Source organism: Manis javanica, chromosome 1 (genome assembly GCF_040802235.1).
Source record: "Manis javanica isolate MJ-LG chromosome 1, MJ_LKY, whole genome shotgun sequence".
In the NCBI taxonomy this organism is placed as follows: Eukaryota; Metazoa; Chordata; class Mammalia; order Pholidota; family Manidae; genus Manis; species Manis javanica.
Genome location: NC_133156.1, coordinates 86421492 through 86440233, shown reverse-complemented (window position 1 = coordinate 86440233; position 18742 = coordinate 86421492). Strand labels below are relative to the sequence as shown.

General features: G+C 36.5%; 1 protein-coding gene across 7 annotated transcripts in view; it reads left to right on the top strand.

The window, feature by feature from the left end:
- The window catches only part of XRCC4 (X-ray repair cross complementing 4), a 234087-nt gene that overhangs the window by 65912 nt on the left and 149433 nt on the right, over window positions 1-18742 (top strand). The gene's annotated exons all lie outside the window — the stretch shown is intronic.

Genomic DNA, 18742 nt, shown 5'->3' with positions numbered 1-18742 from the left:
TACTCTTGCTCTTTCTGTGACCTGGTATATTCTTGAAAATGTTCCATGAATGTGGACCCTGCTGCTTTTGAGTGGAGTGTTCTGTTGATGTCTGGTCAGTCCATCTGTTCTAATATGTTGTTCAATGCCTGTGTCTCTTTACTTATTTTCTGTCTGGTTTATCTGTCCTTTGGAGTGAGTGATGTGTTAAAGTCTCCTAAAATGAATGCATTGCATTTTATTTCCCCCTTTAATTTTGTTAGTATTCGTTTCATATACATAGATGCTCCTCTGTTGGTTGTATAGATGTTTATAATGGTTATATTCTCTTGTTGGACTGATCCCTTTTTCATTATGTAATGTCCTTCTTTGTCTCTTATTACTTTCTTTGATTTGAAGTCTATTTTTTTATACAAATACTGCAACTCCTGCTTTTATCTCCCTATTAGTTGTATGAAATATCTTTTTCCATCCCTTCACTTTTAGTCTGTGTGTGTCTTTGGGTTTGAAGTGAGGCTCTTGTAGGCAGCATATAGACAGGTCTTGTTTTTTATCCATTCAGTGAGTCTATGTCTTTTGATTGGTATAATCAGACAATTTACATTTAGTGTGATTATCGATAGGTATGTACTTATTGCCATTGAAGGCTGTAGATTCATTGTTACCACAGGTTCGAGGTAATTTCCTTACTATCTAACAGTCTGATTTAACTCACTTAGTATGGTATTACAAACACAATCTAGGGGTTCTTTTTTTTCTCCCTCCTCCATTCTTCAAATATTAGGTTTCATATTCTGTACTCTTTGTCTATCTCTTTACTGACTTTGGAATCAGTTGATTTGATTTTGCATCTGCTTAGTAATTAATTGTTTTACTTTCTCTACTGTGGTTTTATTTTCTCTGGTGATGTGTATGCCTTAGGAACACTTCCATCTACCACAGTCCCTTTAAAATACACTGTATACAGGGTTTGTGGGAGGTAAGTTCTCTCAGCTTTTGCTTATCTGGAAATTGTTTAATTCCTCCTCATTTAAATGATAATCTTGCTTAGTAGAGTATTCTTGGTTTGAAGCCCTTCTGTTTCATTGCTTTAAATATTTCATGCCACTCCCTTCTGATTTGTAAGGTTTCTGTTGAGAAGTCTGATGATAGCCTAATGGATTTTCCTTTGAATGTGGTATTTTTCCTCTTTATGACTGCTTTTAAATGTGTGTCCTTATCCTTGATCTTTGCCATTTTAATTATATGTCTTTGTGTTGCCTTCCTTGGATCCCTTATGTTGGGGGATCTGTGCACCTACGTGGCCTGAGAGACTATCTCCTTCAGAAGTTTTCAGAAATTACTTCCTCAAAGATACTTTCTATCCCTTTTTCTCTCTCTTTTCTTATGGTACCCCTATAATGTGAGTATTTTTCCGTTTGGATTGGTCACATAGTTCTCTGAATATTCTTTCATTACTAGGGATTGTTTTTTCTCTGTGCCTCAGCTTCTTTGTACTATTCTCTAATTTCTATTCCATTTACTATCTCCTCTACTACATCTAATCTGCTTTTAAATCCCTCCATTATATGTTTCATTTCAGATATTGATTCCCTTAATGATTTAATCTCAGTCCTGAATTTGTCCCTGAGTTCTTAAATATTTTTCTGAAACTTCATGAGGATGTTTATGATTTTTATTTTGAAATCTCTTTCAGGGAGATTGATGAGTGCAGTTTCATTTGTTCCTTTTTCTGGTGTTTGTGGGATGTTGGGTTGAACCAGGTTCCTTTGATGTTGTGTATTTGTGTGTGGTGCCCTCTAATGCCCAAAAGCTCTACTCTCTGGAGCTGCACAGCCCCTGGAATGATGTCTGGGGTCACAGGGGAGTGGCACTGGTGCCTGGAAGAAGGAAAGAGCTGATTCTGCTTCCTGGCTGCTCTGCCTGTCTCTACTGCCAGAACCAGTGGTCAGAGTGTACAGGTGTAAGCTTCTGTGTTTTGTGTTTGTAGCTGCCATAAGCAGGGCCTCCTTCTGGGTGGCCTGACACCAGGGCAGGCGCTGCCACTTTGTGAGCCGGTGCTGGCTGTCCAGGAGGAAGGTGAAGCAGGCAACATATTATGGTGGTCAGAGCTGTGTAACCAACTAGGTGGATGGAGCACCTGAAGCTCCTGAAAGTTCCCAACCTGCTGGGCTGAGTGTGCCCAATTTTGTCCACCTGTCCTTTCTCCTGAGGAGGAAGCTCTGTGCAATCCTACCCCCTTAGCAACCCTCTTGCTGTTAGGAAGTCTTTCAGACTGCCCACCTGTCTTTTGTCCCAGAGCAGCTGGATGTGGATCCTTGTTTACCACAAGTTGCTGGAAATGGACTGTTTCCAGGTATTCCACCTGTCTTAACTTTCCAACCCCACTATTCTCCAGAGCACCATGCAATGTAGGTTTGTGCTCCCAGAGCAGATCTCCAGAGCTGGGTGTTTAGCCATACCAGGCATCCACCCGCTCCCCACTCCATTTCTCTTCCAACACCAGTGAGCTGGGGTGGGGGAAGGGCTTAGGTCCCGTCAGATCATGGCTTTGGTACCTTACCCCGTGCCATGAGGTCTGTTCTTTTCTCCAGGTGTGTGCAGTCTGGCACAGCCTTCTTGCCTGTTGCTGTTTCAGGATTAGTTGTATTAACTATATTTTCAGATTATGTGTGGTTTTGGGAGGCGGCCTCTGTCTCACCTCTCATGCAGCCATCTTTAATCCTCTTCCCCCTTTAATTGTTAGTATTTATTTCACATATGTGCTCCTATATTGGATGCATAGATATTTATAATGGTTATATCCTCTTGTTGGACTAATCCCTTTATCATTATGTAATGTCCTTCTTTGTCTCTTGTTACTTTCTTTGTTTTGAAGTCTTTTTTATCTGATACAAATACTGCAATACTGCATTTTTCTTCCTATTGTTTGCATGAACTATCTTTTTCCATCCTTCACTTTTAGTCTGTGTATGTCTTTGGGTTTGAAGTGAGTCTCTTGTAGGCAGCATATGGATGGGTCTTGCTTTTATATACATTCTGTAACTCTGTGTCTTTTGATTGGTGCATTCAGTCCATTTGCATTTAGTGTGATTATCAGTAGGTATGTACTTATTGCCATTGCATGCTTTTGATTTCTGGTAATCAAAGGTTCAAGGGTAGCTTCTTTACTATCTAACAGTCTGTTTGAACTTGCTTATTACACTATTTCAAACACAATCTAAAGGTACTTTTTGTTTTCTCCCTTCTTTTTCTTTCTCCTCCACTCTTTATATATTAGGTATCATATTCTGTACTCTTTGTGCATCCTTTGACTGAGTTCATTGATAGTTGATTTAATTTCCCATTTGCTTAATAATTAGTAGGTTTACTTCCTTTGCTGTAGTTTCATTTTATCTGGTGACAGCTACTTAGCCTTAGGAGCACTTCCATCTATAGTAGTCCTTTTAAAGTATACTGTGTAGATTGTATTAATTCCCTCAACTTTTGCTTATCTGTAAATTGTTTAATACCTGCTTCAAATTTAAATGATAATCTTGCGGGGTAGAGTTTTGTTGGAGGCCCCTCTGTTTCATTGTGTTAAATATATCATGCAACTCCCTTTTGGCCAGTATGGTTTCTGAGAAGTCTGCTATAGCCTGCTGAGATTTCCTTCATAAGTGATCTTCTCTTTCTCTCTGGCTGTTTTCAGTACTCTTTCCTTGTCCTTGGTCTTTGCATTTTCAGATACTATATGTCTTGATGTTATCTTCCTAGGGTTCCTTGTGTTGGGAGGTATCTGTACTTCTATATACTGAGAGACTATTTCCTTCCCCATATTTGGGAAGATTCAGCAATTGTTTCCTCAAAGTGACTTTCTATCCTTTTCTTTTTCTCTTCTTCTGGTACCCCTATGATGACAATATTGCTTTCTTTGGAGTGGTCACACAGTTCTCTTATTATTCTTTCATTCCTAGATATTCTTTTTTTCTCTCTGTGCCTTAGCTTCTTTGTTTTCCTGTTCTCTATATTCTATTTCATTTATTGTCTCCTCTACCTCATCTATTCTGCTTTTAAATCCCTACAGTATATGTTTCAAGTACTGTATTCTTCAGTGTTTCTATCTCTTTCTTGAAATCCTCTATGAAATCTTGAATATTTTTCTGTAGCTCTGTGAGCATGTATATTATTTTTATTTTGAAATCTTTATCAAGAAAATGGGTGATTTTGGTTTCACTTAGTCTTCTTTCCGATGTCTTTTCTTGTAGTTTTTTTAGGGGCACATGAATGTTCTTAATGGTGTATAGAGTGGTGAATCCTTTCCAGGAAGTTTTCAATTTACTTTGCCCATGTCCAACTGAGGAATCACTATCTATGGCAGTTATATCCTTATTTGTATTTAATAAGCATTTCTTAAATGTATGTTTTTCTTGAAAGTCAAAATTACTCCTTGATCCATTGGCTGCAAATGGATTTTGTGTTGGCAGCTATGAAAACATTAATCTTATTGTACATCTCCATCAGAGCTCTTGGGTGACCAAGTGCATTGTCATTGAACTGGAAATATTTTGAATGAAATCTTTTTCTGAGTAGTAAGTCTCATCAGTGGGGTTAAAAGGCTATGTAAAATATGTTGTAGACAGATGTGCTGTGCTGTTATCCATGCTTTGTTGTTCCATTTATAGAGCATAGGTTGAGTAGATTTGGCATAATTCTTAAATGACCTAGAATTTTGCAAATGGTAAATTAGTATTGGCTTCAACTTAAAGTCATCAGCTCCTAACAAGACAGTCAGTGTGGCTCTGAAGTTTTGAATCCAGGCATGGACTTCTCTTCTCTAACTATGAAAGTTCTAGGTGGCATCTTCTTGCAAAAGAAGGCTGTTTTGTCTACATTGAAAGATTGTTCTTTAGTGTAGCCTCCTTCAGTGATTATTTTAGCTCAATCTGTAGATAACTTGCTACAACTGCTCCATCAACACCTGCTGCTTCACCTTGTACCTTTATGGTATAGAGATATCTTCTTCCCTTAAATCTCATGAACCGACTTCTGCTAGCTTCAAATTTTTATTCTGCAGCTTCCTCACCTTTCTTAGCCTTCATTGAATTGAAGAGAGTTAGAGTGTTTCTCTGGATTAGGTTTTGGCTTAAGGGAATTTTGTGGCTGGTTTGATCTTCTATGAAGACTGCTAAAACTTTTCCATATCAGAAATAAAGCTGTTCACTTTCTTATCATTCATATGTTCACTGGAGTAGCACTTTTAGTTTCCACCAAAGACTTTTCCTTTGCATTAACATTTGGCTGTTTGGTACAAGAGGCCTAACTTTTACACTATCTTGCCTTTGGTCATATCTTCCTCACTAAACTTAATCATTTCTAGCATTTGACTGAAAGTGAGAAATGTGCAACTCTTCCTTTCACCTAAACACTTAGAGTACATTGTAGGATTATTAATTGGTCCAATTTCAATGTTGTTGGGTCTTAGGGAACAGGAAGGACTGAGAAGAGGGAAAGAGATGAAGGAACGGCCTGTCAGTGGAACAGTCAGAGCACGCACATTTTTCAATTAAGTTCACTGTCTTACATGGGCATTGTCTGAGATGCCCAAAAACAATTACAACAGCAACATCAAAAATCACTGGTCTTAGATCACCATAACAAATGTAATTACGAAAAAGTTTGAAATATGAGAACTACCAAAATGTGACAGACATGAAGTGAGAAATGCTGTTGTAAAAATGGTGCTGACAGACTTGCTTCACACAGGGTTGCCACAAATCTTCAATTTGTGAAAAAACACAGTATATACAAAGCACAATCAAGTAAAATATAGCAAAACAAGGTATACCTGTATTTAAAGTCCAGAACAAGAACCACATGAGAGAAATATTATAGTTTAGATAACTTTCCTTTACAAAGATGCTGTGATCTTCATCTTTGAACTTCAAAAACTTGGAATAATACTATTGTCCAACCCTAATTCACAGATATTATAGGATGGGATTTAAAAAAAAACCTATTATGTAACATGTAACTACTATAAATTATTCATCCTTATATAATTCCAATTCAATAAAAAGTTTTAAAGCATTTTTCACCAAATACTAATGCATCAAGAGAACAGAGAAGAAAAAAGCAATGTCTCTGTGCAGAAGGAGTTTTATAAAGAAGTACCCATTAAATATAGCATAAGAAATGTTATAAAAAAGTGCTTATCAATATTATATTCAGTATTTTCCACAAATGTATCATTCTCAAAATAAACATTTTTGTGGTAGCAGTAAGAGCATGAAATATTCATCAAGCTATCAATATTCAGAAAAACAATCAGACTCTCTCTATCAAAACTGGCAATAGCTCATGTGATGGTAAATTTTATGTGTCAATTTTACTGGGTCACTGCATGTCCAGATAGTTGGCTACACATTTTTCTGGATGTGTCCATTAGTGTGTTTCTGGAAGACAGCATTTGAATTTTTGGACTGAATAAAACAAATTACCTTCCCCAGTGTGAGAGGGCACCATCTAATTAGCTGAAGGCCAGAGTATAAGAAAATGGTAGAGGGAAGCTCAATTCATTCTCTGCCTACAAAACAAAAACTGGGGCATAGATCTTCTTTCTCCTGCCCTTGGCATTCCTGGTTCTCAAGTCTTTGGACCTGGGCTAGAATCTACATCAGCTTTCCGGCTATCAGGTCTTTGTACTACATCACCTGCTTTCCTGGGTTTCCAGATTTCAAGGACAGATAGCAAGACTTTTCAGCCTTCATAACAGTGTTAGCCAATACCTTATAATCTCCTTCCCCGTCTGCCCCACTTCACTCCCCCCCATCCCCCACCCTCACACCTTATTCTCTCTGTATAAATCTAACGACTCTGTTTCTCTAGAAAATTCTATTACCAGTAGTATTTCAGCCTTACAGAGTCTGTGGTTATGTCCCAAAGATAGCTCATTTCCTAAATTCCGTCACTGTGTCCTGGTCATTCTCTGGCCAAGTAAATTAAAAAATGTGAAGAGGATAAAAATTATTTTTAATCAAGGCTTTCTTTTGTTTTCATGAGTGTGAATGGAACATAATTAACAAATAAAGAAATATTAGAACAATATCTAAAAATATAACCAGAGTATTACAAGTAATGACTGTTGTTAGAATGCTTGCACCAAACAATTTCTTGTAGACAACTCATGTCATCACTGTGAAATACCACTGAAAAAGGGAACAGTCCAGAATGTTAACCTGTGAGATCGACACAAAAATAGGATCACAGAAAGAATTTGTTCACAATTTGAGAGAGGAAAAGAGCAATGATGCAAATTATTAAATTATTCCACTGTGATTATCTCATCAGTGAGTAACAAAGAGGAACCACCCTGTCTTGGGTTAAATATTACCTCATTTTCATTGCCAACAACAGTTTTTGATTCTTTTTAACATGAGTAGCTACTTCTAATTTCATGTGAAAATACTCATGTGGGGTACTGGAGAGAGAGAGACTTTTTAAATAGTTCAGTATGACATTTCTGGAAAATGGAACTAAAATCTGTAGAGGAAAGGTCATCCTCAAATTCTGTCAGGGTCATTTAGATACACAGAGCAAAATAAATTTTATCCTCCCAGATTTATATATGTTCAATAATTCCATTTATGTTTTCACATTTTAATCAAATCATGAACTACAATGGAAATTCCATTAATCATCTCTACTTAATTCTCTAATAGACAAACCCATCATTCTCAAAACACTTAAAAGAATCATAGTTGAAATGCTTTTTTTAATGACTAGCAATGATTAGTAAACCTATTTAAAAGAGCTATAAATATTGATTGATGGATGGATGTCAACAGAAAGCCTTTCAATATATTGCAAAAAATGGAAGCTCAATTCTGTGTTTTCCAGAAGACTGAACTATGTTATCAGGAGAGTGCTAATTGCACACTTCCTTGAAAGAATTAAAGGATCAATACATTTCTGATGTTGAAAGGTTTCCACCACCATTGCCATCATCACAGTGCTACAATGAACACTGCCAACAATCACGTGAGCTTGGAAAAGGAATCTGAGCTCCATGTGAGAATGTAGTCTGTTTGACACTTTGATTTCAGCTTTATGAAATTCTGAACAGAAAACCCAGTTAAGCCATAGTTGGACTTCTGACCTATAGCAACTGTGGGATAATGTTTGGTTGTTTAAGCTACTAAATTTGAAACAATTAATTGTACAATAGAAAACTAATGCACTTAGTAAACAGAAAATAGTTTTTTGGATGAAACAACAGTGTTTGCTTCAAGGTAAGTGTGATGGAGCTGCCATAAATGAGAGTCAAACTGAGTTTATTTTCTAGCAACTTTGGACTCATCAAGCTTTACTCAAATGTCTTATCAAGCACAAACTGATTCACTAGAGAGAGAAATAGCATCTTGTGTTACGCAAAATTTTAAGTTATATACCAAACGTGTTGGCACTTTACAACTAGGTTTTCAGAGAGTAGTTCTATGAAAAGGTTATAGAAGAAAGTAAGATGGATGCAGCAAACTCAGAAGATAAAAAAATCACTATTTAACCTGTAGTTAGAAGACATGAAAAATGTTACCAATTCCTGAAAATTTAGCACCTTCAGAAAGTCCTAGCCTTCATAATTGCTGTAAACAAGAGTATCTTCAAGTTAATTCCATGGAATAAAAGACTAAGTTTCTACCAAAACTCCAAGTAAAAGAAATCATGTATGCCTAGCAAAAGATTAACATGTATATCATAAAGTTATTTCAGAAAGCATTTCAGTAATTATGGTAGAAATAAAAGCTATGAATGTATAACATTATTATTACAGTCCTGTGGGCATTTAATCATTTAGTCTTTAGAAATCATTGTTTATGGTCGCATTTACTGTCTGGTTTCCATAGTAATAAACACACACAGCCTGTTTATTTTAAATATTTTATCCTGAAATAAAGATTTTTCTTCCCTCAAATTCGTACTGCACACTAACCAAGATCCCAAGCCAAAAAGAATACAGGCGACCCAATGTGTAAAATACAAGTAATATCCAATATGAAAATAATCCAGCCTTTGAGAAGAAAAATGTCAAACTCCAGCTGTTCTATCTTAATAGACAGATAGCCCAGAGTGGCCTAGTCTTTGTCTCCAGAGGGCAGCAAGCAGTCCATGACATGATGTGTCTGCTTTGCTCATTTTGTGTTAGTAAGCACAGCACTTGCTTTGTGTTTCATCTTTCTCCTGTCAGCTTTTAACTCTCCTTCCCTGGAGGACAAAACAAGCCCTCTTTAATTTAAAAGTGAGATTAAACAAGATGTCGGCATGAGAAGTGAGGCAGAAACCTCCTCCCAAAACCACATATAATATGAAAATACAGCAAATACAACTAATACGGAAAGTACAACCTGGAGACAGCAGAAAAGACTGCTTACATCTGGGGGAAAGAGAAGACATCATGGAAAAGGGTAAATTAGCAAAGCCACGATTTGGTGGGACTCAAGCCTTCCCCCACGCGAGATCACCAATGGGAGGAAGAGAAACAGAGCAGGGAGGAAGTAGAAGGCCAGGACCGCTAAATACTCACTGCTGGAGGTCTCCTCAGGGAGCATGAACCCACATTACATGGTACTCTGGAGATTAGAGGGGTTGGAAAGCAAAGACAAACAGAATATTTGGAGAGACTGATATTTTATCAGTTGTGGAGAATGGGTACACAAAACTGGACACTCCAGGATAAAAGAAAGGTGGGCACTTTAAAAGACTTCCCAACCAGGAGAGGGCTGCTAAAGGGGCAAAGATTATACAGAGCTTGCTGCTCAGGAGAAAGGACAGGTGGATAAAATCGTCCCAGCACACTCAGCCCAGGTTGGGAACTTGCAGGAGCTTCAAGGGCTCCATGCACCTGGCTGGCAACGCAGCCCCAAAGCACACCTCTGCACGCCTGCTGCCCCTTCCTCCCACCTGGCACTGTTTAGAAAATCTACTCCACCTGCCATTGCACCAGACCACCTGGAGGGATGCCTTGCCTATGGCAGTGACAGGGGCATAGCATAGAGGCTCCCCCCTGGGTGCTCGACCCACTGGCCCTGGCACTGGAGACAGGCACTGCCGTCCAGAAGCAGGAAAGAGCTCTTTCCTCCCAGCAGGCACTTTCACTGCATGCCTGTGACACCCGCCATTGCTCCAGAGACTGGACAGATCCCGAGAGTAGAGATTCTGGGAACAAGAGGGCATCATCTGCAAAAAGTTATTATTCCATAGGAATCAATAAAAATATGAAATGGAAAAAGAAACTTTTACAAACTAAATCCCTCAAACACCAGAAAGAGGGCTAAGCGAAACTGAAATTACCAATCTTCCTGATAAATATTTCAAAATCACATCATAGGTATGCTCATGGAACTACAGAAAAATATTCAGGATCCAGGGAGGACATCAACAAAGAGAAAGAAACTATGAAAAATACAGTATCTGAAATGAAATATACACTGGAGAGATTTAAAAGCAGATTAGATAAAGTAGGGGAGAAAGTAAATGAAAAAGAAACTAGAGAATGAGAATACAAAGAAGCAGAATCACAGAGAGAAAAAAGGATCTTGAGGAATGAAAGAATATTAAGAGAAGTGTGTGACCATTCTAAATGGAACAATATTTGTGTTAGAGGGAATACAAGAAGAAGAAGAGAGAAAAAAGGGGTAGGGAGTCTCTGAGGATATAATTGCTGAAAACTTCCCAGTCTGGGAAAGGAAATAGTCTCTCAGTTTGGAAGTGCAGAGATCTCCGAACACAAAGGACTCAAGGAAGAAAACACCAAGAAATATAATACTAAAAATGGCAAAGATCAACAACAAGAACAGAGTATTAAAGGAAGTCAGAGAGAGAAAAAGATAACACACACAAAGGAAAACCCATCAGGCTATCATCAGACCAATCAGCAGAAACCTTACCGGCCAAAAGGGAGTGGCATGATATGTTTAATGCAATGGAACAGAAGGGCCTCCAACCAAGAATAGTCTACCCAGCAAGATTATTATTTATATTTGAAACAGGGATTAAACAATTTCCAGATAAGCAAAAGTTGAGGAAATTAATACCCACAAATTGTCTCCACAGTGTATTTTAAAGGGACTGGTCTGGATGAAAGTGCTTCTAAGGCTAAATAGCTGTCACCGGATAAAATAAAACCACAGTAAAGGAAGTAGACATTAATTACTAAGCAAATGCAAAATTAAATCAACTACTGATGAAGTCAGTCAAAGGATACACAAAGAGTACAGAATATGACACAGTGGAGGAGGGGGAAAAAGAAGGGAGAAAACAGAAAGAACCTTTAGGATGTGTTTGAAATAGTGTAATAAGGGGGTTAAGACAGTCTGTTAGATATTAAAGAAACTGCCCTTGAACCTTTGGTTACCACAAATCAAAAGCATGCAATGGCAGTAAGTACATACCTTTCGATAATCACCCTAAATGCAAATGGACAGAATACACCAATCAAAAGACATAGAGTTACAGAATGGTTAAAAAATAAGAGACTCATCTATATGCTGGCAAGAAGAGACTCACCTCAAACCCAAAGATATACAAAGACTAAAAGTGAGGGGATGGAAAAAGGTATTTCATGCAAATAATTGGGACAAAAAAGCAGGAGTTGAAGTACTTGTATCAGACAAAATAGATTTCAAAACAAAGAAAGTAATGAGACAAAGAAAGACATTACATAATGATAACAGGGTCAGTCCACCAATAGGATATAACTTATAAATATCTATGCTCCCAATATAGGAGCACATAAGTATGTGAAACAAATAATAACAGAATTAAAGGAGGAAACAGAATGCAATGAATTCACTTTAGGAGACTTCAGCATACCACTCATTCCAAAAGACAAATCAACCAGACAGAAATAAGTAAGGAGACAGAGGCACTGAACAACACATTAGAACAGATGGACCAATAGACATCTACAGAACATTCCACCCAAAAGCAGCAGGATACACATTCTTCTCAAGTGCACAGGGAATGTTTTCCAGAATAGATCACATACTAGAACACAAAATGAGCCTCAGTATATTCAAAAGGATTGAAACTGTACAAACCAGCTTCTCAGACCAAAAAGGTATGAAACTAGACATAAATTATGCAAAGAAAACAAAAAAGCCCACAAACACATAGAGGTTTAACAATAGCTCTATGTCTTTAACAATAATCAATGGATCTATGAATGAATTAAAAGAGAGATCAAGCAATATATGGACACAAATGAAAACAAGTCAGCACCCCAAAATCTGTGGGACTCAGCAAAGGCACTTCTGAGAGGAAGGTATATAGCAATAAAGGCTTACCTCAAGAAAGAACAATCCCAGATGAACAGGCTAGCATCACAATTAATGAAACTAGAAGAAGAAGAACAAACGAGGCCCAAAGTCTGTAGAAGGAGGGATATAATAAAGGTCAGAGCAGAAATAAAAAAATTGAGAAGATTAAAATAATAGAAAGAATCAATGAAACCAGAATCTGGTTCTTCAAGAAAAGAAACAAAATAGATAAATCCCTAGCCAGATATGTCAAGAATAAAAGAGAGTGTACACACATAAATGGAATCAGAAATGAGAAAGGAAAAATCACTATGGACACCACAGAAATACAAAGAATTATTAGAGAATACTGTGAAAAATTATATGCTAATAAATTGGATAACCTAGAAGAAATGGATAACTTTCTAGAAACATACAACCTTCCAAGATTGACCCAGGAAGAAACAGAAAATCTGAACTGACCTACAGTCAATGAAATTGAGCTGATAATAAAAAAACTACCTAAAAACAAAATACCAGATGGCTTCACCACTGAATTTTACCAAACATTTAGAGAGGACCTAATACCCATCCTCCTTAAAGTTTTCCAAAAGTAGAAGAGGAAGGAATACTTAAAAACTTATTCTATGAGGCCAGATTCACTCTAAGACCAACACCAGGCCAAGACACCACAAAAAAGAAAATCACAGATGAATATCCCTGATGAATATAGATGCAAAAGAACTCAACAAAATATTAGCAAACTGAATTAAAAAATATTCAGAAAGATCATCCATCATGATCAAATGGGATTTATTCCAGGATGCAAGGATGGTACAATATTTGAAATCTAATTTCAAGTTTTCATGTAGAATTCTACACAAATTTACTGACTGCATTTCACATATTCTTAGTACTCTCTTTGTCTTAGATCTAGAGCTCAAAATCTGAATTTATTTTTCACTCCAAAGAGACTTCTGTATTAACTGACATGATACCTGACACATAGTATGTACTCAGTAAATGTTTATTATTAGAAAAATCTTCTGGTGTAATTTATTTCATCATATTGGTGGAATGTATTCTCTGCAAACGGCTTTATTATTTTGAAGACATTATTTCATTGACTTCTGGTCAATGAACGTCAATGCTATAAAAATCCAATGCCATTAAAATTCTTAATCATTCACATGTAAGTTACTTTATTGTTCTGGAATATTTTAGGATTCTTGTTTTGTCCAAAATGTTCTAAAATTTAATAATGCTATGTCTTCATATAAGTCTTCTTTTAATTCATTGTGCTAGGACCATAGTAGACCCTATCTGGAAATTTATATCTTCCAGTTTGTATATTTATTTTTCTGCTTTTCAAATTCCTTCTCTGTTTTATTTTCTCTTTGGCTAATTTTGTTATTTAGATTTTTACCTATCCTCTACTGTACTGATCCTATAATTTTCTTACATTTTCTCTGCAATTTTCTACCTAATTATTAATTATATGTTTGTGTGTATATGTGCAAACCCAAATTCCATCCTTTGGCAGCTCAAGTCAGTGAGTGGTTTCTGCTACTTCTACATAAGTTCTCAGAAGTAAGAATGCCCTGTGAGGAACATGGATCACCCCTGTTAAAGTAACTCCAGTTGCTGCCTGCTTTTGGTCATTCTCAAGTTCCTTCAAATAGATTTTTTTGTTTTCGGGGTGGTTTTTGTTGTTGTCAGAATTTATAGGTGTCATCTCCAGAAGGTTAATCTAATACAGTTTATTTGGTTTTACCTGAACTGAAACTACCTCAATGTTAACTTTTCATTGTATGTTTCCTCAAAAGAAAATTCAATTAAATGCATGGTTACCATCCATTGTGCTCTCCAGTTCTCAATCTCATAAAAAATAGATACTAATTTTTGTATCTTAGAAGGAGTTTTCCCATGAAGTAATTATTCATCTAAATTTTGAGAAATTGAAAATTTTTAGAGTACTATTTTTTTAATCTGTCTCTAGGGAAACAAGGAAATAAATAAATATTACAAGTTTTCTGTGTAAATATTTTGGATAGAAATTTGTTTCCTAGAGATCTTCCATTGAATTACAATTGGTAAAGTGTTTTAAGATTCTTAGTAAAATTTTGGAATGAAAAAATTTGGTAGAAAAATTTTTAATCCATAGTTTAAAGATATTTATTTAATCTATAGTTTAAAGATAATTATTAAACTTTTAAAATTCTTTAGAAATAAATTCACAAACCATTTAAAAATGAACATATTTTAGCATTTTATTTAAATTATTTGAGTTACTTCATATGATTTCTAAAGGATCACTAGATTTGAGATTGTTAGTTTATGTTGACAGATTTTAAGGATAATGGTGTTATTGTTAACACTAAGTTTTTATGAAAATTTTTGGTTTCCTAGAAGTTTCTAAAGTCAATAAAATTCCTTCCAGCCAGTCATGCTATCCCATCAAATTAGTGTTATTCAGTGCTTGGGAGCTGAATCGGGGAGGTTGGCCTTAAGTTTCTGTAATTTTTAAATGATAAAGGACCAGAAACTTATAATCAGAAAAAAAAAAGATCCTATTGTTCTGATTTAGTTTTCCTACAGAATCTTTTGAGAGAACTGAGCAATTTATTACTAAACAGGATAAACTGGTTTAAATTCGGCAGTAAATGATCCATGATATTTCATACTATATCCTATTACGTTTCTTAAGTATCTGATTATAAGTTTTGTGCAGTGTTGCTTGCTTACTGTTTCCATGAGGCCTCAGGAGCTAAGCAACAGCAAACAGTGGTCCTGGCCCTGGCCAGTGAGATTTTTCTCTGTCATAGCCGCTCTGGAATGCTACTGTGTTAAAGTAATCAACCATTTTTAGAAGATAAATACACTTCAAACTGCAAGAGTGGATTTTTTGTGTATGTGTGTGCCCTTGGGTGTTAGTTCTGTTGTAGCTTATTTGTAAAATTGTTTATGACCAGCCCTTAGACTTTTTTTCAAATCTCCTATAGGATAAGTCATTATTTTGGTTACAGTGGTTACAATTGCTTTTTCAGAATCTCACTGCAAGTAAATGTCAGTATTGAGATTCTATAATGAGATTTCCAAGGTTCTCAAATACCATATAATTATTTTGGTGTGACCAAAGAATAAAAAATAATAAAAAATAAGACTGAGTAGGCAGTTACATTCATATTTGTACCTGCAGATCATTTATTAGTCTTATCAGCTGTTGTGTAGGGAGTCTAATTCAAAAATGAGCAATGAGAAACTTAATCAAAAAACATAGAAATAATTCTTGATTAGATGAAGAAACATAATGTTCCTGAATAGAGGAATTGCACTTTAATTCATGTTGGAAACAAGTTGATTCCTTAAAAAATAATTTGAAAATGAATGTAATTCCAGAGCAAATTTCTAGTATTCTTTAGATGCTTTTTGTTTTTGTTTGTTGTTTGTCTGAAATGCAGGGTCAAAGATTCCTGGGATATGCTTGGCAAAATTGAACAATATAATTTTGAAAAAAAAATGATGTGATGCAACTTATAATCCTTAACAATGAAACATTATAAGTTAAAGGTAGCAAAAAAAGCAAGCTACTACAATAAAAGCAGTGACCAATGGGAATGAATAGGGAACTCAAGAACATACTTAAATATACATAAATATGTAGTTTCATTCTTTTTTATTGGAATGTAGTTGATATACAATACTCTTGGTTTCAGATGTATTATGTATATTACTAAATGTTTACCATGGTAAGTACAGTTAGCCTCTGCTCATCATCATACCAAGATATTTGAATATTATTGGTTATATTCTCTGTGTTGTATATTGATTCCTATGATTATTTTATAATTCGAAGTTTGTATTTTTATTCCCTTCACCTATTTAGCCTCCGTGTCCCCCCCAACACACACACACACACACACACACACACACACACACACACACACACACACACACTCTCTTCCCCTATGGCAACCAACTGTCTGTTGTCAGTATTTACAGGACTGTTACTTTTTTTTTTTTTTCATTTTTTAGATTCCACACATAAGTGAAAGCACATGGTATTTGTCTTTCTCTATCTGACTTATTTCACTTAGCATGATACTTTCTAGGTCCATTCACATTGTTGCAAATGGCAATATTTCCTTTTTTATTGCTGAATAATATCTCATCGTGTACATGTACCACTTCATCTTTATCCATTCATCTATTGAAGGGCACTTGGGTTTCTTCCATATCTTGGCTATTGTAAATGATGTGGCAGTTAAACATAGGATTGCATATATCTTTTTATCAGTAATTTTGTTTTCTTTAAATTCTCAGAAGTGGAACTGCTCGGTTATATGGCATTTCTACTTTTAGGCTTTTGAGGAACCTCTCTACTGTTTTCCATAGTGGCTGCATCAATTTGCATTCCCACCAACAGTAGGAGGGTTCCCTTTTCTCTACATCCTCGCCAACATGTGTTACTTCTTGTCTTTTGGATAATGGCCATTCTAACTGGTGTGAGATGATACCTCATTATGGTTTGATTTGTGTTTCACTAATAAATAGTGATGTTAAACATCTTTTCATGTGCCTGTTGGCCATCTGTATGTCTTCTTTGGAAAATGTCTATTCAGGTCCTCTATCCATTTTTTAATTGAGTTACTATTATTATTTTTGGTGTTGAGTATCATGAATTCTTTATGTATTTTGGATGTGTTCTTTATATATTCATGGGTTCTTTAAATATTTATATATTTTTTTATCCCTCATTGGTTATATCATTTGTGAATATATTCTCCCATATCTAGGTTGCCCTTTTGTTTTGTTGACATTTCCTTTCTATAAAGAAGCTTTTTAGTTTGATATAGCCCCATTTGCTTACTTTTGCTTTTTTTTTCCCTTGCCCGAGGAGACATATCCAGAAAAAAATGACTCATGCTTATGTTCAAGAGATTTTTGGGTTTGTTTTCTCTAAGAGTTTTATGGTTTTATGTCTTGTATTTAGGTCTTTAATCCATTTTGAGTTTACTTTTCTCTATGGTGTTAGGGAGTAATCTAGTTTCATTCTTTGCATGTAGCTGTTGAGTTTTCCCAACACCATTTATTGAAGATACTATGTTTTCCCTATTCTATATTCTTGCCTCATTTGTCATATTAATTGACCCTATATGCATGTTTCTATTTCTGGGCTCTCTATTATGTTCCATTTGTCTATGGGTCTGTTCTTGTGCTAGAGTTTCTGCTGAAAAACAAGCTGATAATCTAAGTGGGGCTTTCCTTATATTAAAAGTAATTTGTTGCTTTTCTCTTGCTGTTTTTAAGATTTTCTCAGTCTTTGATCTTTGACATTTTAATTTCTGTCTTCCTGTAGACCTCCTTGGGTTCGTCTTGTTTGGAGCTCTCTGGCCTCCTGAACCACCTGGTAAATTGTTTCCTTCCCAGGTTAGGGAAGTTTTCGGCTATTATCTCTTCAAATTATTTTTTGTTTCTTTCTCTCTCTTCTTCTTGAACTCTTATCATGTGGATGTTAGGACAGTTGATGTTTCTTCTTCATCCTCTGGTCTGCTGTTCATTCCCTCCAGTGTATTTTTATTTCATCTATTGACTTCTTCATCTCTGATTAGTTCTTCTTTTTAGATTTTCTCTTTGTTGAAGTCCACCTTGAGTTCCACTATTGTTTTCTCAATTCTGCTGAACATCTTTATCATCATTGCTTTAAATTCTTTATGAGGTAGATTGATTTAGTTTTTTGGTAGATCCTTTAGGGTTTTTTTTTTGTTTTTTTTATGTGTGTGTGTTTTCTTGTTCTGTTATTTGGCACATATTCCTCTATTTCCTCATTTTGTATGACTTTTTGTGTTTGGTTCTTTGAATGATTTGAAAGGGCTTGCTTTCCCAGTCTTGAAGGATTGGCCTTGTGTAGGAGGGTCCCCTGTGTAGACAGTGTGTGTCTTGTGGTTTTGGCAAGCTGGAGCCTGAGTGAGTGTGAGACAGGCTTTTCCTGGTGCTGGGACTCTGAGGAGGTTGTCCTGGAGGCACAGTCTGGGGGGCTGTTGGAGTGGCTCCTGGGTGGGCACCTGTGGATTCTGCACTGCTGGGGGTAGAGTCATGGGCATGCAGTGGGTTGGGAACACACTCAGTTAACTCCAGCAGAGTTCCCTGTGCATCCTCACCCATAGGCCCATGCGTGCTCTGGGCTCCTTTGGGGAATTACTGTGTCAGTGCCTGCTGAGTCCCTCTGGTAGCAGGAAGGCAGGCCCTGTGTGTACTCTGTGGTGTTCTGGGGAATTCTCATGTGGATGCCTGCTGGTCACTCTGGTGGCATGACAGCAGACCTTGCACATGTTGCTTTCAGCCCTTGTGTGCTCTGGGCTTCTCCAGGAATTCCTCTGTCAGCACCCATGGGTCCCACTCGTCGGGAGATGGCAGGCTCTGTGCATGTTCCCCAGGGTGTTTGGCACTCTGGGCCATGCTGGGAAATTGCCTTTATGGTGCTGGCCACA